The sequence below is a fragment of the Hyperoodon ampullatus genome, assembly GCF_949752795.1.
Source record: "Hyperoodon ampullatus genome assembly, chromosome: 10".
NCBI lineage: Eukaryota > Metazoa > Chordata > Mammalia > Artiodactyla > Ziphiidae > Hyperoodon > Hyperoodon ampullatus.
Window position 1 is genome coordinate 93462041 of NC_136923.1, and position 25254 is coordinate 93487294.

The window sequence follows — 25254 nt, forward strand, 5'->3', positions numbered from 1 at the left end:
AAAGCCAGCACAGTATGTGCTCTAACTAACATTTTTAAACAAGACTAAGTTACCCTCAGAAAACTCGAAAGATAAGTCATCATATCTCATAACATAAAATAGCACACATGTAGGCAATGCGTTTCTACAAGAAGCTGATTACAAATAAAGAAAAGCCCAAAGAATAGAACAAAATGTGACTTACCCTGCTGCGTCACCTCCCAGTCCATTCAGAGTCAGCCTCAGGTTGCTCCTGGGAGGCCCTGCACATTCCTCTCCCTTCGTTTTCCCCTTTCTGCTCCACTTCTCCCAGTGTCCTGGATCCATCCAACAGGTGACCCTTGTCATGAAGGTTGTGAAGATTTCATTCCTGGCTTCATGCTTGCAGATGATGGTGGCTTCTTAGAGTCCCACAAGGTGCTTCATATTCTTTAGTGTGGCTCACCCACATCATTGGGACCACCTGGTTTCTTGTTAAAATACAGATTCTGATTCAGTAGGTCTGGGGTAGGGCCCAAGATTCTGCCGTTTCTAACAAGTACCCAAGTGATACCAGCGTTGCTGGTTTGCAAAAATGATCAAAAGGACCAAAAAATGTTTTTCTTGAGGACGTTGATTACCATTCATAGCATAACTTCAGATCACCAGGGATGGAAAGAAACAAAAGAGATGAAGAAGACTGAGAACACTATCCTTCCATATGCAGGGAGATACACAGCAAACTTGAAATAATGTTCAGATACAGCTCTTGTGTTGTTCTGCTGCTAACAATCCATCCCTCCCTCCTTCCCCGCCAGTAGGAGAGTGACGGAACCCATAACTAGGGGTGGTAGGGGAAAGGCTGTCCTGCTTTTGGCCTGGGCCCTGGGCTTCCGCAGTTCCTCTACGGCTAGTTCATCTGATGATCTGAAGCTTGTCTCATTGTAGCTCCCATCAGCCTAATGAAGCTCATACTAGTCAATATGCAAATTACAAAGATTTCTCTTTCTGTATTTGCAATTACTGAGGCGGCAATCTTTGATGTAAAGCCTTTGCCAACTCTGTTTCCATTAATTTATTACTTTTGTTCAAAATTGTTATGAACTGCACAGTTTATTCCATCGCTAAAGGTACAACTCCCCTTAGTGTAAAAACACTCACAAAAAGAAGAGAGAAACCCTGATGTAAAATGACAGTAACCAAAGACCTTTTAATGAGCATGTGAGCCCTCTTGTTTTTATGCATCCAGATGGTCTCTGGCCTTTCCTTAGAAGCCTTTTACTCTGTGGTTCTTTTTATGTCTCACCATAAAAATGCTCCTTCCCAAACTAATTATAGTTTCAAAATCCACTTGCTGCCTTACTGCTGTTTAACCATACAATACTTCACTTGTTTGATTCACTCATACATAACGTTATTTCAACATGGAGGATGTGAAGTGATGGGAAGAACCCCAGATCCTGGGAAATAATATACTGGATTTTTGCTTTTAACTTGTATATAATCTGCAAGTGAGCTGTGAGCTGAGGAACAGTTGATGACATTTCGTTGATAATAGATATTTAGGAGCTAACAGGGTGAGAAAAGAATATTGGCCTAGCTCTGTAAAAGCACTATTGATTATAGTTATTTAGGCTCAATTTCCATGCAGCTCAATAGTAAATAGGCCTACACTAATATACATGTGCACATATCATTAAACGTTCGCTTTTAGTGTACATTTCGATTCACGCAATCAACTATGTGCAAGTCACGAGCCTAAAGTGGTGGGACCCATGCTGCAAACCTCACGAGACATATTTCATATGCCTGGTGTCCTAGTTCTTTTGGCGGTCTTTTCAATTATTTATACCACTTGGATTAATGATTATTGTCCTGTTGCCCTTAGGAATATGGCCTGAATGCCCACATCAACATCCCATTTCACCATGTGACTCCACCACTGTTTTTGTTTCTTCCTGTGTACAGCCATGATCTTGGGGCCTTTGTTTGATGGTGGTTCCTTCCCTGTCTCTGGAATGTTCCTGTCCCTGCTCTTGGCTTCCTGGTAAGTCATCCTTCGGGACTTTGCTTTAGATGCCTTCCTCTTCTCTCCCTTTCTTCCCTAAGACTGGATTAGATGCTCCTCTTACAGGCTCCTTATACTTGATAGTTCATTCATTTAAATTTTTTTCATACTCTGTTGACATTAATTGTTTATGTATCTGTGTTCCCTTCTAGACGTGAGCTCCTTGGGAGGAAGGAGTTAGTTTTAGTCATTGTTGTATCTGCTGTGCTTAGCACAGTGCATGACACTTAATAAGAGCCAATAAAAATTTGTTGAATAAATAAATGAATGAGTAAGCCCTTCTCTCCTGTTTAGCCCCAAGCACACTGCTTCTTCATGCCTCAGAGGACAATGGCAGGCTGATTAGAATAAATTATTTTCAAGACTACTGTGATTAATGTCCAAAGCCATGTTAAAATTTGGCCAATCAATTTTTCTCTTTATAAATCAACACCAGTCTGGCTATATCCACAGCTGTCATTTCACTGACATAATGAAATCCTTCATTACTGTTTCATCATGAGTTTTCAAGTATAAGAGCAAAGTAAAATGCCTTTGCTTTATTTTAAAATGCCCAGGTAGATTGGAATACTATGAAGAAATATTAGAAATTAATTTCATAATTAAAGAACAAAGTTAGTTAAAAACTAACGGGTCCAGAGTTTCATTTCATTCCCCTGATGTCCTGGTAAGGCATCATCATAGTATTCGGTCTATAGTAAGCTCCCAGTAAATGTGAGCTGTTATCTTTATAACCTCTTCCTTTATCTTCTTCTGCTACCCATTCCTTCCCCTTTAAGCACTGACCATAGGAAAATAGACTTCAAACTCTGAAGAGGATAAAAGAGCATTGAGATTTAATTCATTTCTGAAAAAGGGTTAGCTGCTCCTGCCCTCTTGCATGTACTAAGCCTCAGTCCTTCTTCTTAAGCTTCAGCTCAGTTCAACAAGTGGTTATTGTACATCTTCTATGTGCCAGAACTACATTAGGCTAATCTAGTGCAGCTACTAGGGTGAGTATAAAAATCTATGATGCTGCCAGTTCTTAAGCAGCTTCAAAGTCTATCTGTGATTACTCCCTTAGGGACTGGTACTAAGTATTTCCATAAACTCATTCTTACCACTGGTCTCTGTGCCTTTAAATATGCTCTAACACCCCATCTCTGATCAACTCATTTTTTCTTTTTTTTCCAGAGCAGAAAGCATGTTCCACTGGGAATAGACATTCACAGCCTATACAGTAATCTCCACAGTGGAGTAAAGAAGATCCTACAATGTATGTATAATATACATAAACACTATTAAAGACAGTTTGCAAAATATAACCCAACCTCATGAATCAACAAAATCCACAGCAGACTCCAAGAACCCTGAGACAGCCTGTCACACCTCAATGGAACAGTTACATTCACTGTGTTCTTATGAAGCCTATTTTGAAAATCAAATATACATTGAAAGTTAAGGCTTTCGCTTAAAGTCATGCAGCAAACAAATCATCAGGCATGCCTGGAATTCATTTCTCTAAGATCTCCTGCTGTGGTTAGCTATTGTGGAGGTGGCCAGATGGGAATTAACTTCAAATATTTTGCAATACTTTTCTACAGTGAGGTGAACTAAGGATACAACTTTAATATGGGTGTCAGATTCCTCTGTGGACTTTATAAGCCCTTTAAAGTTATATAAATATCAGCATCCATTTGCATGGGGTACAAAATAGGATCAGCTGTAGAAGGGAAAAGAACATTAGGTTTCCACTTGGTAGGCTTCTGCAAGCACTGAATTTATGCATGTTGCAATTCCTAGTTTATACGCATTGAAGGAGGTGATGGGGAGTGGGGGGATGGTGTACATACAAATTGGCCATTTGTATGAGACGTTTGTAAGTCTGGTAGTGCCTCTCTCTTTTTTTTTTTTTTAAGTGTATGGGGGTATTTATTGGACTTGCTGTTCACCCAGCAGTTTATTACTTTCTCCAAAGAGCAGAGGAATATAGAAACTTTATTACAAGGAAAATCATGTCTGGTGTCTTAATAACTGTACTTGTGTAAACAGCAAGGGGTACCTGCTGAAGGAAATCAAATTCAATATGTTCAGCCACCCTGTGAGGCATTGTTTTCTGGTACTTTCTCTTAACTTTTTTTTTTAACATCTTTATTGGAGTATAATTGCTTTACAATGCCATGTTAGTTTCTGCTTTATAACAAAGTGAATCAGCTGTACGTATACATATATCCCCATATCCCCTCCCTCTTGCGTCTCCCTCCCATCCTCCCTATCCCACCCCTCTAGGGGGTCTCAAAGCACCGAGCTGATCTCCCTGTGCTATGTGGCTTCTTCCCACTAGCTAGCTGTTTTCCATTTGGTAGTGTATATATGTCCATGCCATTTTGTGTTTGTGGACACAGATTATCTTTTGCATGTTGATAGAAATTCGAGTTTGATGGAGGCTCCTTTATAATAGATAGATGATGACTGGCGAAAACAGAACAGTGGGGATTATGGGTCTCAGGAGAGGAGATGATTGATGGGGAAAGCAGGAAATGTGAACCTAAGAAAACAAGGTATTAGCGGAAATGATAAATTCAACCAACAGCAAAACCATAGAGGTATAACAATAATAGATGTCAAACTAATCTGTAGACTGTTATTTGGTTAAAGATAAAGCAGAGGAGTGTCTTCTGGAACTTGATGCTGGTGGAGAGTGGAGACGCTATGACTAAATATGCAAAAGAAAAACAATAGCTCAGGCTTAAGGGGCAGGTGTATGTATAGTCATTAAATTTGGATAAATTCTCTGAAAAATATGTTGTCAAGAACTGGGACCAAGAAAAGGTACCAAATCAGCCTGGGGTGGAACCATTTAGACCAGGATAAGTCAGACTTATGTCTGGGGTGCGTGACTGGACTGTGTCTCATCATGGTTCCCATCAAGATAGGCACATGGGAAACTTGGCAAGACAGGAAATGAGTGTCAGCCTGAGCTGCATACTGGGGACACAATGAATAGTAGTCTCCTGCCCATAATGGGTGCAAAGGATGGTGGGGGAGACATGCATCCCAATAAAGGGAAACTCATCCAACTCCCACTGTTTTCCAGCCATATTCATATTTTTGTGCTTTTCTTCTGAAATTGCATATTAGAAGGCCTCTGGACCTTTAAAAGGGTTTTAGTCACCTGCAGATAAGTAGGAAAGCTTGCAGGAAGTAAAAGAGTATCAGGTGGGCCTTTATGATCTCTCTAAAATCCTACTGTCGGTTGTCAGGCAACATCCCATCCACCTGCTGCCTTGTCGGCAGAGCTCCAAATTCGGTTTGGAATCTATTTCTCCCTCACATGAATCAGGGGAGGTTGATCCCAACCCCAGCCCAGCTACAGGGGCAAATCCGAACCCATCTAAGCCAGCCTCAGTGGTCCTGCTCCGCTTGCCCATGGATTGTTTAGGGCTGAGCTGTGGTCCATTGTGACCCATGAGTTGAGAGAGAAGATCTTCTGGGGGGCCTCTGGGAAAGGTTTCCTCACTCTGAAAAGAGACATGTACGAATACATGGTCTCTTCTTCCTCTCGATGTGTCTGTGTCTGTGTGTGATGCACAAAAAGGCAGCAGCCATCTTCAGCCATGGGGGCGAGTGAGCCTAAGGATGAGGATGATACGCCCAGGCTGGCAGAATAGAATCCGGATCCTTGATGACCTTTTTTCGAACCAATGAATTTAGTGACCATGGATGTTTTCTTCTGTAGAACACTACATTTCCTGTTAGTTTAAGCCACTTTCAGTTGGTTTTGTTTCTCTTTCTTGTGAGCAAAAGCATTTTGACTGAGACACACACTGTTGTCTAGAAATGTCTGTGAAGGTTATTCTACATTAGTAACATGGGTGCCTGGCGAGGTTGAGTAGGAGGTACAGCTGTTTCCTCCTCTTCCCACTCTAGGTCATTTCTCCAGCCTGTGGAAGTAATCAAAGGCTTATTTGTACAGCTCCTGACCAGTGCCAACGATTGTTGCCCAGGTTTTTGCGCATGAATCCCGGAAACAAGAAGCAACTGGTGCGAGCACTGTCTTTTCATCACCTATTTCTCGTTAAGACCAACCCTTCACCTTCCATCCACCTGGACTCCTAGATGCTAAAGCTCCAGTGTTCTTTCCCTCTGTGCTCCCTATCCCCTCCCGAGTAGGATCTTCTTGGTCACCGATCCTTCTCCCCAACCTCCCAAAATATGGTTACAAGGCTGTGGCCCCTTCCCCAGACAGAGCCCATCAGCAGCCAGAACACTCAGGAGAACAAAAGGGGGAATATGTGAGTGTGCTTTAAAACTCCATGGAAAAGTGAGCTCCATGGGTGGGAGCATTTGGGAGACACCTGCAGAGTGAGAATGAGTGGAATTCGGAGTCAGGAAGGTTGTAAATAAGGGAAGCCCAAACTACACAGGATACACTTCAGGGCCCTCATCCTTGAACACAGGCGGTTGGGATGATTCAACCGTATTAGGATAAACGGTCAATATCTTCCTAGTTTTAGATACTGGAAGACAGTGTGAGAAGAGCAAAACTTTTATTTGCTTGTATAAAAGTAATACAAATTATAGTAATTTATGCAAATGGCATATTATTTGTGCCTAATTGCCATGCCACCATATCAGCTCTGCATACACTAAATATGGTGTGAGCTTTATTTGATAGCCTGTCCCCAGCCTCACTAGACTTACTGTGCATCACTGTCATCAGCTGATGTAGTATTGAGTACTAACTCACAGCTTTATAATGTTGGAACGGCCACTGCCTATAATTTACCTACGTGCTTCCCAGCATTCCTCGTGTTCCTTCATGATCCACTGTGGAACTTATTTAAATTTTCAAACAGTATTGCCTTTAGAGATGCATAATTTCAACAATTTAGTTTTTGTCATGTCTAATATTCTTCCCACTGCTTGGAAGGATGTCCACTCTTTATTTGACAGTCACTTAAGTAATACTTACTAAATGCCAGGCGTTTTTTTCTAAGTGATTCACAAATATTATTTCACATCATCTTTATAATAACCCCATGACATACTGTGCCAGACACTCTTGCCCTGCACACATGTCCCCGGTCCACCCCGAGTACCCCTGCAGTCCCAGTGGACTGTTCCGTGTGGGCTAATAGTGAGGACTGCTTGTCGGTGATGAGCATCCTGGTTGCTCACCCTACACAGAACCCCCGAGGGTCCGTGGCATGGCTACGCCCCATTCCCCTCAGGGATGACCTGCTCTTTGATGGCTCTGCTTGACATTCTCTCTGTTTCACTTGCCCTCCCTCCTTTACTTATGCTTCCTGGGATCACCTCTCAAGTAATCACCTGCACCTAAGCTCTTTCCTCAGGGTCTGCTTTGGGACTACCCAAGCACTAAGTTCTATTATTGCCCTCATTGTATAGATGGATAAACTGAGGCATGGAGTGCTTTAGTAATTTGCTCAAGTTTGTCTGGCTAGGAAGTGGTGGAGCTGGGATCTGAATTCATGCTATCCTAGGCTGCCTCTAAAAATCGTATTCTGTCATTGGTGAACCTGTGTGCCTTTCACTCATCCATACTGTTCTCAGTGATATAAACAGGGAGGAGAGGTTTGTCAGACTTCGGCCCTCGGCCAAACCTGGTGCAGGGCCTGCTTTTGTAAATAAAGTTTTATTGGAACATACCCATGACCATTTGTTTACGTATCGTCTGTAGCTGCTTTTGTGCTACAATGGCAAAACTGAGGAGTTGTGATAGAGACCGCATGGTTGGCAAAATCTAAAATTTTTACTATCTGGGCCGTTACCAAAAAGGTTGCCAACTCATACTATTTCTCCTTAAGGCATGATCTTTCCCAATTGGAATCTGTTTAGCAGCTATCAGTGGACTCCCAGAATATGGCTTGACTTCGGGCTGGGTAGCTTTGGGGATTCTGAATGTTCTGTCAGTAAGCCTGTTTCTTGCTGTGCTCTTCTGGATGAGCCCAGGGGTCAGCGACATACTCAACTGCTGAGCCTGTGGCTTACTTTTCTCCCAGCTGCCAATCGAACGACTTGTGACTATTTCTTCTTTTCCCAACCTTGTTGTGTTTTTTAAGAGATACAAGATATCCCTTTCCCATTAACCAGTATACAACACTAGCCATGCTTAAATAAGTGGGTTAGGCCCAAAGGAAGCTTCTGCCAGAGATGTAATCATGCAGAAGAGGAGCTTGACTAATTCTGTGCAGGCAAAAGAGATCTCCTCTTATTTTAGATGATTCAATGGGAACATTAGGATTAGTTCTGTAGAGTTGTTATGCTCAATGTTTGTTTGGGAATTTTTATATGTATGCCAAGCAGTTTCTGCTGGCCTGGCATCTCAATATTTGCTTTATGCATTTACACACAGGTGTCAAAAGCACGTTTACACACGTTCACGTCAAAGGCACCCATTTCCTAAGCTAGGCATTCAAAAGGATATCTTTTTATGCACCACTTATGCCGATCTGCCAATTTGGAACTTTTTTTTTTCTTTCTTCAGGAAACCATAGTAACACTGTGAATCACTGAGGGTGTTGATATTTGTTTAACCACACTTTGATAATAATATCTGCCTTTCCAGTCAATGCTTTGAGAACATTCTCAAATATACCTGTCTTAGTTCAGGCTGCTACTAAAAAGTCAATAGGCTGGCTGGCTTATAAACAAGAGGAATTTATTTTTCACAGATCTGGAACCTGGAAGTCTGCAATCAGGGTGGTTGGTCTCTGGTGAGGTTCCTCTTCTGGAGTGGTGACTTATTGTATCCTCACATGGCAGAGAGCAGAGAGAGGAAGCAAGCGCTCTCATGACACTTATAAGGATGCTCATCCCATTCATGACAGTTCCAGCCTCATGACTGCCTCTAATCATAACTGCCTCCCAAAGACCCCACCTCCTAATACCATCCCATTAGGGGGGTAGGGTTTCAACATACGAATTTGTGGGGGAAATGAACATTCATGTCCATAACAATACCACATTATAAAGCAGGGAAAGATGCCACTTGGCACTGAATGAAAGTATACCAAGAAAGTAGAAAAATCTTCATGCAGATTTTTCCCTTCAGCCAGAGTCATGTAGTAACTGTTTACATATTCTAGACTTAGAGACAAGGTCTTCCGATAGCATGATGAGTACTTCTTAATCTAAACTCCTCTATCTTCTCAAGAAGGTTTTTTTGCAGGTCAAAGAGGTTGAAGTAGGGAACTGCACACACATAACTCTTGCAATACCTGAGAACAAAGTTGATCCACATGCACAGTTAACTATCTTGCCCCAGCACAGCTACAGTTTAATCGAGGTCATTTATGAAACTCAGTGATTTCCATTTGTCCCCAAACACCTGGCCATCCCATGTACCTTCTCAACTTTCAACCATAATTAATTGATGATAAAGAATCACCAGTTCAGACAAGTGAATCTTACCTTGGGAAATCCTCTCTTCAGTGCACTGTGTCTAAGAGAGAAAGGATTGTTCTGAAACCATAAAGCAAATAAACGATGACCATTTAATAAAATACCTGGAGTTTACAAATCTTCATTCACAGCCTGAGCTTGCTGGGAATGTGTCAGAAGCAAATCTGCTCAGAGAATTTATTGTTTGTTGATCAAAGGACAGTGACTGATGTTCCTCCCCTTGAGAGGTTTTGACTGAACCACTGCTGAGACTAAAGTTGGTCATCGAGTGACAATGATTTGAAATCATTACCTGCTACCCTTACCAGTTTGGTCATTCAGGGAGCCACCTGGAAAGTGCAAACAATATGCTAATCACAAAGTTCCTGAATATTTGGGGCTTTCAGGGGAACCTTTTCGGGACAGTGATTCTCAGTGGAGGGCTGGAGGAGAAGAGGAGAGGGGAGGAGTGTGTCCAAACCACCCGAGCCCTTCAGGCTGAACAAAACCCCTCTCCCCTCTTTGTCCCCCATGGATTCTGATACACTTTGCCCCACACCCCACCTCCGAGCTGAGCGAAAGCCTGAGACTAGTGTTACTGCATTTCCACTGCTCTTAACAACATCCCTGCTCGGTCCTGGACACGCTGGGCCATGACCATCCTTCCTGGGAGGCTCTAGCTGCCTGTGGTGGGGCTTGTCAGTCATTTGTAAAGGCTGAGCTCCCTCAGGTATCCAAGGTGCTTATTGCTCTGAAGTTTCAAAAAGGCAGGACCAGACTTCCCTGGTGGCGCAGTGATTAAGAATCCACCTGCCAATGCAGGGGACACAGGTTCGATCCCTGGCCCAGGAAGATCCCACATGCTGTGGAGCAACTAAGCCCGTGCACCACAGCTACTGAGCCTGCAGTCTAGAGCCTGCGAGCCACAACTACGAAAGCCTGCGCACCTAGGGCCTGTGCTCCTCACCAGGAGAAGCCACGGCAATGAGAAGCCCGTGCACCACAACAAAGAGTAACACCTGCTCGCCGCAACTAGAGAAAACCCGTGAACAGCAACGAAGACCCAACACAGCCAAGAAATAAATAAATAAATGAATGAAAATTTAAAACAACAAAACAGGCAGGGCTCACTCACTAGCTTTCCTTCTTCCATCGGTATTCAGACCCGCAGACCTTCCCCACGTGGCCTCTCTCTCTGTTACATGTTCTTGGCTTTGCTTCCTGCCCTAGTTCTTGCAGCTCTTCCCATTTTTACATTATTCATGGCTTTTATTTCTCCCTTAGTAATTTATTATAAATTTTATTCCTGCTTTCACACCCCCTTAACCCAGGTTTTTATCTTGAAAAATGACTGCTTTGAATTGACCAGGAAAAGAAGAAGGAGCAAATTATCAGTATTATTTTTTATTTTAGAGAGAGTTTCTAAATTACTGTATTTTTGTGTTCAACAGCTGTCCCCAAGCTTGCCATGAGACAGTGCTTCTCAACCTTGGTGGCACATTGGCACCATCTGGGACGCTTTAAAAAATACTGGTGTCTGGACTCAGCCCCAGAAATACTGTTTTATTTGGCCTGGGGTGAGACTTGGGCACCGGGAATTTTAAAAGCTCCCCTGGTGATTGTTCTGTGCAGTCAGGGTGCAGAGTCACTACCACGGGCAAGGCTGTCTTTGGAAGTTCAGGATGCGTCCACCTCCTCTTTCAGCATAACTGTCTGCCTTTAAGATTCCATCCTACATCAGGGAAGCTGGGCTCAGGTTTTTGTCCTACCACTGCATAGCCCTGGGCAAGTCCCTCCCTCGGCCTGAGCCTCACTTTCTTCATCAGTAAAAGCTCCACTCTCCGCCCCAGTGAGGCTGTGATGTGGCACTGCCCACTGATGCTGCAGACCAGACTCCCAGGTTAGAACCCCTGGTCCACACTGCAGTGCATAGAGTCAGGGGTTCAGGGGAAACGAAATGAAAGTGAACCAACTAATGGTGCCTGTAGCCATGCAGGGATCCCCTGCCTATCACACCAATATGCCCCTGCTATACACACTGAGAAGGAGTCACCTCTTGGGACCCCAGACCAGCTCTTTCCAGCTTCCAGCTCTCAGAACTTCTGTGCCTCCTACTGGGTACCAGGCAAGGGTCCAAAGTGCCTTTGCAGATCACTACCACACACGTCAGCAAAGCTTTCAACTCTCTGGCACAGACCTTGAGGCGGTCCAGTGGAATTCTTTCCTGCCCTGGTCACTACACGTAGCCATGGAACGAGAGAGGATCCAGAATGTGTGGAGGAAGCCAGCCAGGCAGGGGGCAGAAGCTCACCTTCCTTCCCTCTGAAGAACATGCGTCGGTGCCCCTTCCATCACGAAGCAGAGGCTCGATGCATGTGAACAAGAGACTGGAATGTATGGACTCCGACCCCAGTTTTGCAGATGAGAAAACAAAGGCAAGTCTTCTAACTAGACACCAGTGGTCTCTTTCCACGATGTCACACTGTTTCTCCCCTGGTAGTAAGAGGGGGCCTTGATTTACACAGGTCCTTACTAAGAAGTAGAGTGTGTTTAAAAGAAGTGAAGGAAAGAAAGGAAAGAGGAGAGGAGAGGAGAGGAGAGATATAACAACCCATGAACTTATGTTCCATGACACTTGAAGCTCAGTCTGTCCCGGGCATTTGCCCTTGCTTTCCTCTCCTCTGGATTACTGTTCACCCATTGGCACATGGTTCATCCCTTCTCTGTTCAATCATCCCCTCAGTACCCGCTCACTTCTCTCTTTTTTTGGCTGCGTTGGGTCTTTGCTGTGTGTGGGCTTTCTCTAGTTGTGGTGAGTGGGGACTACTCTTCATTGCAGTGCATGGGCTTCTCATTGCAGTGGCTTCTCTTGTTGCGGAGCTCAGGTTCTAGGTGCGTGGGCTTCAGCAGTTGCAGCATGTGAGCTCATTAGTTGCAGAGCGTGGGCTCAATAGTTGTGGTGGGCGAGCTCTATGGCGTGTGGGCTTCAGTAGTTGTGGCACAGGGGCTCAGTAGTTGTGGCTCGCGGGCTCAGTAGTTGTGGCTCGCGGGCTCTAGAGTGCAGGCTCAGTAGTTGTGGCACAGGGGCTTAGTAGTTGTGGTGCTCAGGCTTAGTTGCTTCTCGGCATGTGGGATCTTCCCAGACCAGGGATCAAACCCACGTCCCCTGCATTGGCAAGCGGATTCTTAACCGCTTAAGAATCCGTTTGCCACCAGGGAATTCCCCCTCTCTCCCTGCTATTTTTTTCCATCACAATGATCGATACTTCCGATTCTATTATTTATTTATCTGCTGCATGTTTACTATACCATGAGCTCCCAAAGGGATAGATTTTACTCGTCTTGTTTATAGCTCTGCTCCAGTGCCTAGCACAGTATCTGGCAAAAAAAAAAAAAAAAAAGCAGAGTGAATGAATAAATAATGAATGAATGAATGAGTAAGTGAGTCCTTGGGAAGCAGAGTTGTCTGCTTTTGCAGGCATGAGACAAAATGGTCCCTGTGCCACTGACGCTACCTGACACCTCATTCCCTGGCCTGGCTCTGTTCTGCTCCCCACTAGAATGCAAACTCCATGGAGGAAGGGACTTTTGTCTGTAATGACCCCTGCTTTCTCCCCAAAGCTAGAAGAGTACCTGGCAACATAGTAGGAATTCAATAAATATCTGTTGGTAAATAAATGAATACCTCACTCGGGAGAGTTAACACCCATCAATCTTTGGAAAAGGTGGTACTTTTCAGGCGTGTCCCCTTTGTTGTCAGCATCTGGTTTTTCACTCTTGTCCTTGCTGACATCGCTCCCACCTCCATGGTGCCCAGCGGCCAGTGGACTTCCTCCTCTCCTCCCAGCCAAATACAGCAAGTCTCCACATCAGCCTCTAGCAGCTGCCCCTGTGTTGCTTCTTCCTTTGCTTCTTCCATGTCTTTGCTCTTGCTGTTTTGGTCTCCCTACCCCAGTGTTTCTCTTTCTCTATCCAGCAAAGGTCTACGGGTCCCTCATGGTCACCTCTTTCCTGAAGCCTTTCTGACCCACAGCTGGAAGTGCATTTTTCCTTCTCTAGATCTTTATGGTACCTGGCACCCCTCAAGTGGTACTTAGGACTTATTAAAAGAGATGGTGATTTTTTGGAGCTTATGTTGGTGAGATTTTAATCCAAGAATGTGTCCCCAAGACCTGGGGACAGGTCTCAGCAGCAGGGAGTCAGCTTCCCACTTACCCTTATGTTGACACAAGAACCTTTAAGCATTGCCAACATCTTTCTTTCTACACAGTTGAGGCCACAGTGCTTCTCCTATTCTTAAGCCTTGGAGAATTCCAATAGCTTTGCTGCAAACGGGGTTAGAAGGACAGATCCAAGAACTTTCCCAAAGTGCAGCTCCTGTCCTTTCCCTTTAACCCCCGAACTCCACCTGAGCCTCTTAGTCTCTGGGGAAGGGTCTCAGGATGAGAGGACTTTGTTTTCCTCTTTCAAACTCCTCCCATCTTCTCCCCCTCCTCCAGAAGCCCATATTCTCCCACAGCCTGCAGGCAACTCTGGGCTTCTCATAATAAATATCCTCCTTCCTCCACCCATCAAATTAGCATTATATTTGTTTGCTTCATTTCCTAGTAGACAACAGCTTACTGTGTTAGTTTCAGACTTTCACAGATTCAAAAGCATAAGGCTTAAGATAGAAGTTTCTCCCTTAAAACAGACCACGGAATTCGGGTCTAAAAGGAGGCTTTTTAACACCTCTCCAATATACTTTCTCCCCTGCTTGTCCACCCCAATTTTTATGGGAAGCATGAGGCAATCAGGAATGTGGGTGGACATTTCTGTTTTCTCAGGAGAAGTCATATCAGGAGTGGGAAACAGTGATGAGTGACAAGATTTTGAGAGATGGAATATTTTCAGACAAAGATTATTCAAGGGCAAACAGACTTTCCTTACACTTCTTCAGAGGCAAATTTAATATCTCCATATTGTTATTCCCACTTTTTTATGTCCTATCCCATTTTCACCCTTATATGTAGTCTATCGATTACTCACAAGTTGCATGCTCAGTGGGGGCATCTTTCAGAGAAACAACACTATAAATGTAAGAAGGCTTATGTGATATCTCATAATACCCCACCTTGTTAAAATAGCTAAATTCAATGTTATTCATTTATTCACTAATTAATTTACTCATTCATTCATTCACTCACTCAATATATATGGAGTCATGACTCTGTGCTGAGCAGTGTGCTGGGCAGTGCAGATACAGTGGTGAACATGACCCAGGCCCTGCAGTCATGGATCTTATGTGGAAATGAAAGGAGTCCGATGGTAAACAAGTGAACATACAAGATAATCATAGATTAGAATAAATGCCTTCACTTGGGGAGATCTAACTTAGATAAGGGAGTCAGGGAAAGCATCTTGATTTTTGAGCTAAGACCTGGGGAATGATGATAATCAGGCTTAAAAAGAGCTGGGGTGGGAGAGTCTTCCAGGCAGAAGGTACAACTGGTGCAAAGGCCCTGAGGCATGAGAAGGGTTGTGTGTGGCCTGAAGGAGGCCGGTGTGACTGGAGCCCAGTGAGCTGGCTGCCCTGGGAGAAGGAAAGACAGAGCCCTGCAATTGCTTTCTGGTCTCCAGGCCTCTGAGGAGACTTCGTGTTTTCAACACAACCCTTGAGTTGCTTGAATTTGGAATATTCATTAATCCAGGAGCGCATGTACTTCAGATGTTCCAGACATCTGAACCTTTCCTGGCAAACAGGAACCTTTCCTGGAAAAATCACAAAATTCTGCTCAGGGTGTCTAAACATCTTTGCCTCGTGAAACCTCCTCACAGCCAAAGTAGCATTTTTCTCAATATGGGAGACCTGAGTTCATTGCTGGTACGTTATTGGGTTCCGTAAAGTACAAAGAAGGAATCCAAATGTATAGCAAACACAGCTTCTGTCCTTGGATCATGTGAACTCTTCAAAATATAGCTAGTCTTGGAGGAGGAATGATCATGTTCGCAAAAGTAATCTTGTGCTTCAGCTAATCGCCAAGACAACAGCAATGCCATCTACGTATTGAGATAGCCCATTTTTCTTTCTCTTGTATCCCTTGAATCTTTTCTCATGCAATAAGATGTTTGTGAGAAACAGTAAAGCAATATAAAATATGACTCACCAAAAATGCCCTGTATTTCAGATTAACAAGAGATAATTCATGTAGACAGTTGTCACAGTCCCCAACAACCCCAACAAATGCTCAACTAGTGTTAGTTGTCCTTATTATTGGATAGAAGGAATAAACCCCAGCTTCAATCTAAAGAGTTTAGGTGTTCAGAGGAACAAAGCCCTCAAGTTTTATCTGAACAAAATCTCATATCACTTTGTTTAAGAAGGAAACCACAACCTTCAAATCGTAAGTAAACATACTTCCTTTTTTAAAAAAAAATTTATTTTATTTTTGGTTGCATTGGGTCTTCATTGTGGTGCGTGGGCTTCTCATTGTGGTGGTTTCTCTTGTTGTGGAGCGTGGGCTCTAGGCGCACAGGCTCAGTAGTTGTGGCGCACGGGCTTAGTTGCTCCACGGCATGTGGGATCTTCCTGGACCAGAGCTCGAACCCATGTCCCCTGCATTGGCAGGCAGATTCTTAACCACTGCGCCACCAGGGAAGCCCGACATATTTCCTTTTGAAGCTGAAAATCTCCCTGGATTTGTAAAACAAGGCACTTAGGATGCTATCCTTGGACGGGCTTTGTTTACTTGTTTGGTTTCCTCCTATTCTTGTAGGCCAAAACTTATTATCCTAATGGTTGACTAAGATTTTTTTTAAGTCCAGTTGGGTCAATCTGACAAATTCCAAACTGTTCTCAACAAAAATCTCAACTTAATTCAGAGTGCTGTTTTTAGGCTTAACAAACTGTTTGCAAGGCTGTTTGGCTCAGAGGAAAACTGCTGTACTGTGTCTGCTTCCTCGCTGACTTCATGTCTGCATCTGCAGTGTGGCAGGAAGCGACATGAAACCTGTTCTCCTGCTCTGTGGTTAAATGTGTTGGACGCCCTGGGGGGCCTCCAGAGACTGGGACTAGAGGCCTGCAGATAGAATGGCAGGATTACCAGCTTCACGAACCCATGATTCTTCAATCATATAATAAGCAGTTATACCACCCAGGAGTTCAAACGTGCCATGGGGTGTTGTTGCCACACTATGTTCATCTCTTGTTTGGGTTGGGGGATAAAGGAAGGGCAGGCGTCCCCTTATGAAGGCCACAACTGTGTGGGGATTTCCTCCATCACATCATCACACAGCTGTCTCCCTCTCAAGTTCATCGGGTAGGGGTCCTATGTCCCCCACCTTTGCGTCTCCAGAGTTTATCACAGTGTCTGTGCTCAATAAGCACACGTTGAATGAGCTTAATTTTTTTTTCAATATTTATTTTTATTTATTTATTTGATTGCAATGGATCTTAGTTGCCGTTTGTGGGCTCCTTAGTTGTGGCTTGCCAGCTCCTTAGTTTTGGCATGCGAACTCTTAGTTGTGGCATGCATGTAGGATCTAGTCCCCTGACGAGGGATCGAACCCAGACCCCCTGCATTGGGAGCGTGGAGTCTTAACCTCTGCGCCACCAGGGAAGTCCCAAATGAGCTTAATTTTAAACAATTCCCACATATTAGGACCAGCTTGGTTGTCTCACAGAGGACTGGGTCAGCAGCTTGGTGACAGTGACCTCTTGGACCACCCAATCACATAGATGTCCCTGTTACTGTGACAAGAACAAAGCATTGCCAGGAGACAGCAGGTCTGGGAAAGCATAAGCCATCCATACCCCTGAACCTGGCCCCTAGGAATCCAGCATAGCTACCTAACACCAGCCCTTCTCAGCACATTTTCACACCAGGACACACAGAGAAAGTGAGAATATTTGTACAGCAAACTGAGATAAACCACTAAGTCTGCTCGAGGCAAAAAGAGGCCGGCCTGAGGCTTCCAGGTGCCCCAGGTTGCACCACCTCCAGGGATCACAGAGATGTGCCCAGAAGCATATCTGAACCACTTGGCAGGACCGATACCCAGCCTGCGACAGCGTGGTGGCTAAGATGCCCTGCTGTGCTTGTTGCACCAAGTAGTTGTTAGCTAACTAGGGGCCCTAAATATAAAATCCATGATCCAGGGCCCTAAATATAAAATCCACTCCCAGCACCATCTTTCTGTATTTGCTCAGTCACATAATAATAACTTGTCCACCAGTATGTAGACAAGCGTGATCAGTTCAGAGCCTAAAACAGCTGGGCATGCCTATGGGTCGGGAATGATGCAGGTTATACAAAAGTCTCTAAAGATATCCACAGTACCTTATATCTGTACAGCACTTCACAGTCTATGAAAAGTTTTAGTGTATTACACATCAACTGATAACCAGGTATAGTTGAGAACCAGCAGAGTATAAATAAATAAATGAATAAATAAATCTCTGAATAAAATGTATCTTAAAGTTCAGTCACTAAGACTCATACCCCTTCCTCACAAACCCTCAAATGTTCATTGAGAATCAATTTATTCCTAGTTTACAAATAGCTTTAACAAACTTGGATTGGATTTACCAATCACTAAAAGCAATAAGGAGGGAGGAAGTGTCATATGTCCACTTAAGATGGACATATGACAGCAGTGAGAAGTGACAGCAGGTAGCAAGAGAAAATACTGATAAACACAGAAATCTGGGACTAATAAAGAGGCAAACAGTCCCATGGACTTAAAACTGATTTTGAGGGCGTCATTGTCTTAACACAAGACCGTATAATAATTGATATTAAAAAGAATTAATTGAAATCCCAAGTCAGGAGGAGGTTAAACTATGTTCTTTATACTCTGTTAAAGAATGTATAAAAGAGTGTGATCTATTTTAGAGAGATTTCCATTTAAAGTCTTAAAAATTCATTGCTTGAAAATATAAATCCTGAGCTATATAGAAAAAGTCAGCTATCAGCTGCTTTCCAAAGGGCTCCAGATAATCAAAATCTTACAGTATATGGTTTTATATTTTGCTGTTTGTTGGATAGAGTTTTATGTTCAGTGTCCTTTATTTTAATAGCCAATATAGAAAATGATTTCTATTTTTTCTTTTTCTTTGTTTAAGCCCACTACATTTAGTTGCTATTTATTGAAACAGACCTTGATTGACTTTGAGTGGCCCTCAGCTAGACTTTTTTTTTTAATTTTTTTTAAGTCTCCTCACCCCTGTTCCAGATAATGAAACTGCAGTATCCCAGCTATTTTTAGCATCCATTGGGAAGTTAGAAGCAGTGTTCTGATCTTTGTCTAACATAATTCAATACTTAACATTGAAACAATGGGCTCCTGTATGTCAAGTAGCTTGGACACATTTATCTGACTGAAAAATCATTCTTCCCTTTGAGAAATATCAAGGCTTCCCAGTATTCCTACTAAAGAACAGTCAAATATTCAGATCTCTTAAAAATAAAAAATGAAGTATGAATATACAAGTTTGTGGATGGCCTCAAAATATGGTTATAGCAGAACTTCAGCAAATTCTATCCAGAAATTCCAATAGGATTTGGGGGTGGAGGAAACTCAGCCATTCTTCTCCACTCCAGAAGAGATTTCAAGAAAGGGAGGAAACATGATGAGCACCTACTATGTGCCGACTGTTGAGGGTTATGTTAATTCCTACAACATTTCCATGCAGAAGGTGTGAGTATCCCAAGAAAATAGAGGTTAAGAGAGGTGACATAACAAGTCCGAGTGTCGCAGCCAATGGGTGAAGAGAATCGTCCCTAATATAGTGACCAGAACAGGAGCCCACAGGCCCAGGGAAGACCCTCCACTAAGGCATTTACAGATAGGTTACTTTTTCCAGGATGAGAGAATGAAATGCACTGAGGGCATGAGGTGCCATAACACATGTAAGAGAAACACTACGACTCCCCATTGGGTACCATGCCCATAATTATCCTAGAGCCCTGCTATCTAACTTTTCCCGAGGATGCTGTGAAGAGGAGTCAGGATACGATTGTGTGAAGCTGCAGGAGCCACTAAGCAGAGCAGCAGGGCCCATCTTGCAGATTAACCAGGAAGATTTCAGGGATAATTGGAAGATTGTGAAGATCCAGGGCCGGGTCTCTGCTGGGGACCCTTGATAAGCTGATTACGGAATATCCTTATTTGATTAGATTTCTATCCAATTGCTTATCCACAAATCTGAATAATGCCTGATTAAACAGTATTTGATTAAATGTGTTTGCTAGCAAAAAAAATTATTCATAAAGAATTGTGAAAAACCCTCCAGTAACTCTTATTTACTCACATGAGGCCCTCCCAGAAATAACATCCTTCTCTTACGGTTTCATTCAGGTAATATGGAATAAAGTCCAGTTTTTAAAATAAGCTGGATGATATACAATTTTGTAGCAAGTTCGAATTTCTCAGGCCACAAACTCAGAAGTGCCAAATATGGAGAGTTCTTTGTTTTATCATAATTGTACTTATTTTTTGTCTTGAGCCGGATGTTTCCTGATGGCAGAAATGACTTGACATGGCAAGTCAGAGTTCTCTGAGTCATTTCACAACTTGCTGCTCTCTCTCCCTGGGGTGCCATCTAAGTTCTGAGAAGATTATGGAAAGGCGAAGCATTGAGGGGGTCAGCTGACCCTATCGGCTGTCCTGGCTACACGCGGCATCATCTCCTTGTCCTTAGGGCACTGCCCCCAAGTCCTCTGTCACTGGACTGCATCCTTTCCTCTAGGACCCTTGAGAAAACATCACAGCCCCTGTGCTCCATAGGTCTGCAGGGGGCTTATATGAAAGCACCTCAGGCCCATCTCCCCAGGTGTCCCCTGCTGTCATCTCTCCTCCCCTGTGTCATAGTGAAAGAGCAGACACCATGGGTACCTACCATCACTCAAGACCCCAGGGAAAATTCAAGGCACAAAATGCCCAAACTGATGTAGAGGATCCATGGCACCCTGCCTTTCAGACTAGGCCAAAGGCAGCAGGGTACAGACCCCCATCATTTCTTCTCTTATTATTCTCCTCCCTGACTCTCCTTGTCTCCTTGTCCCCAGATGGAATCAAAACTTAAGAGCTGAGCACATTGGCTCTTATGTCATAGGATCAAGCATTTTCTCCAAATCTGTTGCTTATGGCAGAAACATTTGCTTTTAATACCCAGGAGCAAGGCACTGGGACACAAAGGCCCTTTCTGACAACCTATTATATCTGCTGGGAGTTCGAAAGTCTATTTTGAATCTCAAAGGCTGAGAGGTCTTATTTTAAGTTGTTCTGTTGTGGCCTTTCCTCCTTGAAGCTGTAAACCCTGCAAATATGACCCTCTCTAATTCCAGGGAGAGGCAAGCAGGATTATCCCATAAATAACCTAGCAAAAGATGCTGTACCTGAATCCAGTCTCCATGCACCTGGGCCTCCAGGCCCTTGAGTCCCCAGGTTTCCCAGCCTCCCCTCAGCAGCTGACCCCCAAATGCATATTCTGGCTTCAGCAGTCAATGAGTGGGTCCACAGGAGTGGGGTGGCATCCCTCTGTTTCATTGTGTCCAGGTGTGCCCCAGCCCGAGCATGCTGCTGAGAGAACAGGAGCACACAACCACCTGGAGACACATCTGCCCATGAATTCTAGTCATGCATGGAGGCCCCCAGAGACCCCTGCTTGGTAACTTCATTATATCGCTGCTTCTACACTAAGAGGTAACCCCTCCAACCAACATCGTCACCTGGGGATCACTAGCCCATGATTATATGAAGACCATTTTAACCACTGGGCTTGTGGACTGGAGTTAGGGGCCAAAATTGAGTTGCAGTTTGTACGGAGAGGCATTAAACAGTTCAGGTAGCTCTTCAGAGGACCTAGTACATGTTATACCAGGGACTGCTGGCTCCCTTCCATCCTTATAAGAGAACCTTTGTCTTTTAAAAGGGCACAAAGCTCTCAGGAATCAAGACTATATTGCCCTACCTCTGTTGCAACCAGGTGTAACCACATAATTAAGTGCTGGTCAATGAGATATTTGTACAAATGCTTTTCGGCAATTGCAGTAGAACCTCCTAGAAAGATAGCTGGCACACATACATTACATCACCCCTTCCTTCATCTGCCAGCAGAATGAGGTTTGATAGCTTTTGCACCACGAGGAAGAGAGTCATACCCTAGGGATGGATGGTGGGGCAGTTTATTGGAGGGAGCCTTGTTTACTGAAGGCTTTGCTGAGTAGCTGTAAATGCATCAGGTTGCTTATCTCCAGACTTTTTAAGTGAAAGAGTAAAACCTTGAGTGTTTAAGTCACTGCTCATTTGGATGGTCTATCTTATGCACCCGAACCAACTTCTGATAGATCTAAATTATAACTAGGTCCAATTCTCTTTGGGCTTGGGGTAAGGGTGATGGAGGAGAGTGTCAGACAGCCATCTGAAATTGTCAGCTTACAAGTAGTGACATTCATGAATGACTCTTGAACTCAGCAACAGCTTCAAGAATCAGGCTGGGTGCAGAGAGGTTTTTATTCTGCAGCTGTGGAATGTGTGTTTGATGGTGTCTCCTTCCTTTCTAGCAGTGAGAGGAATGGCTATGATGTAAAGGGTCTGTCTATTGTGCTTCAAGATGTCAAGTGCCCCTTTCCGGTGACTTGTGGGGATTTGCTGTTGTTGCCATGGAGACCAAGTGACTCCGAGTTCAACCACGATAGCTAGGCCTTTTTATTCAAAGGGACGTATTTTGAAGAGGAAGCCAATATGTAAGATAGTAAGGTGACTCATCTTTCAGTAATGCAGCGAAGCACCCTGAGGCCTTCCTTCAGGATCTTAATGGATATTATCCCAAGAAGCCCATATTTGTGAGTGAATCCTGAAACAATTAATTAAATACATTTTCCCTACCTACCCAGCACCTGTCTTCAAGGAATTCTCTTCCTCCAGAATTTTAAGGAGGAAAATTAAGCCATCAACTCACCTTTCTTCATCGTATCAAATAAATACATATTTTCCAGCTCTTTTTTCTTTCTCTCTCCGACGCACTTGAGAATTTTTCTCTGAACCAGCAAGTTGCAATGGAAATAGCACTGGACTTGGAGTTAGGAGCCCCAAGCCTGTTTTTGGCTCTGCCCTTAATCAGCTGTATCGCTTTGGGCAGGACTGCTCTGGGCTTCAGTTGCTAGATCTGATCTTGAGGAGGAATGTGAGATGACCTCTAAGATTCCTTCCAAACCTAAGAACCTGAAATCCCTCCTGATTTGAATTCTTCTCTCATGGCAAGTACCTTAATCAGGTTTCTCTGTTTCTATCTTCCCCAACCAGCATGCAGGCTGGTGTAACAGGTACTCAATACATGTTTATTTGATGAGTAAAATGAATGAATGAATAAATGATCAATCAGTCAATCAGTGTGTCTTCAAGACTGATTTACCTAAACATTATAGTTTTCAGGTTCTTTTTTCTTCTTCCTTAATCAGCCAGACTCAGAAATTGATTCCATACCTGGAATCAGTATCTACTGAAAGCGACTTGACTTTGGAGCCAAGGTCAGGGGCCCCTTGCTTTCTGTTGACATCCCCGGCCAACGTTTGTCCCTCAGTTGCACAAACCTTGACAGTTTGTGCAGGAGGTGCACAAACTGTGCTTCTGCCTTTTCCTGAGACAAAATTATATGAATAAAAAACTAATCCCAGGGCTTCCCTGGTGGCGCAGTGGTTGAGAGTCTGCCTGCTAATACAGGGGACACGGGTTCAAGCCCTGGTCTGGGAAGATCCCACATGGCTGCGGAGCAACTAGGCCCTTAAGCCACAACTACTGAGCCTGTGCGTCTGGAGCCTGTGCTCCGCAGCAAGAGAGGCCGCAACAGTGAGAGGCCCGCGCACTGCGATGAAGAGTGGCCCCCGCTTGCCACAACTGGAGAAAGCCCTCGCACAGAAACGAAGACCCACAGCCAAAAATAAATAAATAATTATAAAAAACAAACAAAACAAACAAAAAAACAAAACTAATCCCACGTCTGGTCCTTGGTAACATCCAAACTGAGCTCAAAGATTTTCAGATCACCTGCAGGTACTTTTCAAAGCTCATTTCTTGCCCTGTAGCAGACTTTGAATCACTTTTCTTAGTCAAAGGTCAAAAGAGAACAAAGGAATCTAAACTCTTTCACAGCCATTTCTGGAGAATTCCAGAGAGGAAGGGAAACTGCTGTAGGGGAAAAACGAAGCAGGCAGTGGAGGCCAGAAGTGACTGGGTTTAAATTCTGGGTCCCTGGACAGGTATTCTTGGTGCCCTGCACTCTTCAGGCTCTCCAGGGGAACTTTCTGTTTCCAGTGTTTGCCAGGTCTGGGAGACCAGCACCTGAGCTGCCATTTGTACCATAAAGCAAAGTGCACTTCCTTCCTGAGTCCCTCTCCTCCCCAGGCTATGGGTCTCCTGATATCATGGCTGTTGCTGAGATTCGGCCTCTGTACACCGGTGCCAGATTAAATCTCGGAGACAGAGTTTTGGGTGAAGTAGAAAGAAATAGCTTTATTGCTTTGCCAGGCAAAGGGGGGCCACAGTCGGCTAATGCCCTCAAGACTGTGTGTCCTGCCCAAGAAGGCTTAGTGAGGAGTCTTACAGTGTTCAGGGAGCAGGGCGTGATCAGCTCGTGGGCATTCTTCTGATTGGTTGGTGGTGAGGTAAGTGGGAGTCGGCATCATCAACCTGCTGGTTCCAACTGGTCTGGGATCTGCGTGCTTCTGGGCAGCAGACAGTTCACTTCTCCCACCTGGTGGGGTTTCAGTAGCTGCAAAACAGCTCAAAGGACATGGCTCAGAATAGTACCTATGGGCCTTGAGGAAGAACTAAAGGTCCTTGACTTTGTTTAATGGCTAAAGTATTATTATTTTGTCTTGTTTGACTGTTTTCCTTTCTTTCTGCATTTTCTCACTTCTCTGATTAAATTTATTCTTTGACTAAAGTTTTCCTACAGACAAAAGGCCGGCAGAGAACATGGGTGGCATCTATTCTGGGGAGGCCTCATAGGGTCCTGCTCGCTTACACGGTCACCTCTCGTCCCTGGGATTTGTAGACCTTCCACAAAGAGGGGGGATGGGGCTCATTTTGTGTGAACCAGGGACAACGTTGTGCAATATTTCCGTTAATCCGTATGGTACCCGTGTTACAGGTGATGAAACAGGATCAGAGATTAAGTTTCAAGGTGTACACTGTGCTGATTTTGAAAATTTATATATTACCATATGATTACTTCAGTAGCATCACCTTAAACTTCTATCATGTCACATACTTATCATTTCTTTCTTTGTGGGAAACAATTAAGACCTTAGCAACTTTGACGTTTATAACACAGTGTTTTTGACTATAATCCCTATGCCATGCCTTAGACCTTTAGGACTCATCCATCTACTGGTTATGAGTTTATATCTTCAACAACATCTCCCCCAACTCCCCCCCACCTCCAGCCCACTGTACTCTCTGTTCTTATAAGTTTGGCTTTTTTGTCTTTCTCTGTCTGACTTGTCTCACTTAGCATAATGCCCTCAAAGTTCATCCGTGTTATTGCGAATGGCAGGATTTCCTTCTTTCTCAAGGCTGAATAATGTTCTGTTGTATATATATCCCACAACTTCTGCATCCATTCATCTGTTGACGGACACTTTTAAGTTACTTCCTTAAACTCACCTTCCAGGCAGTGGCAGGTGGCAAATTCAGCCCCAGTTTCCCGTGTCTCCAGAGCCAGCAGTCTTTACCATCGTTCCTTCCAGGCACTTCCTGTTACGCCTGTTATGGGGCACCTGGGCTGAGTGCTCATCCTCCATATTCATTAATATTTCCAGAGGTTGCTGAGTGCCAGAGGGGTTGGATAGTAATTATCA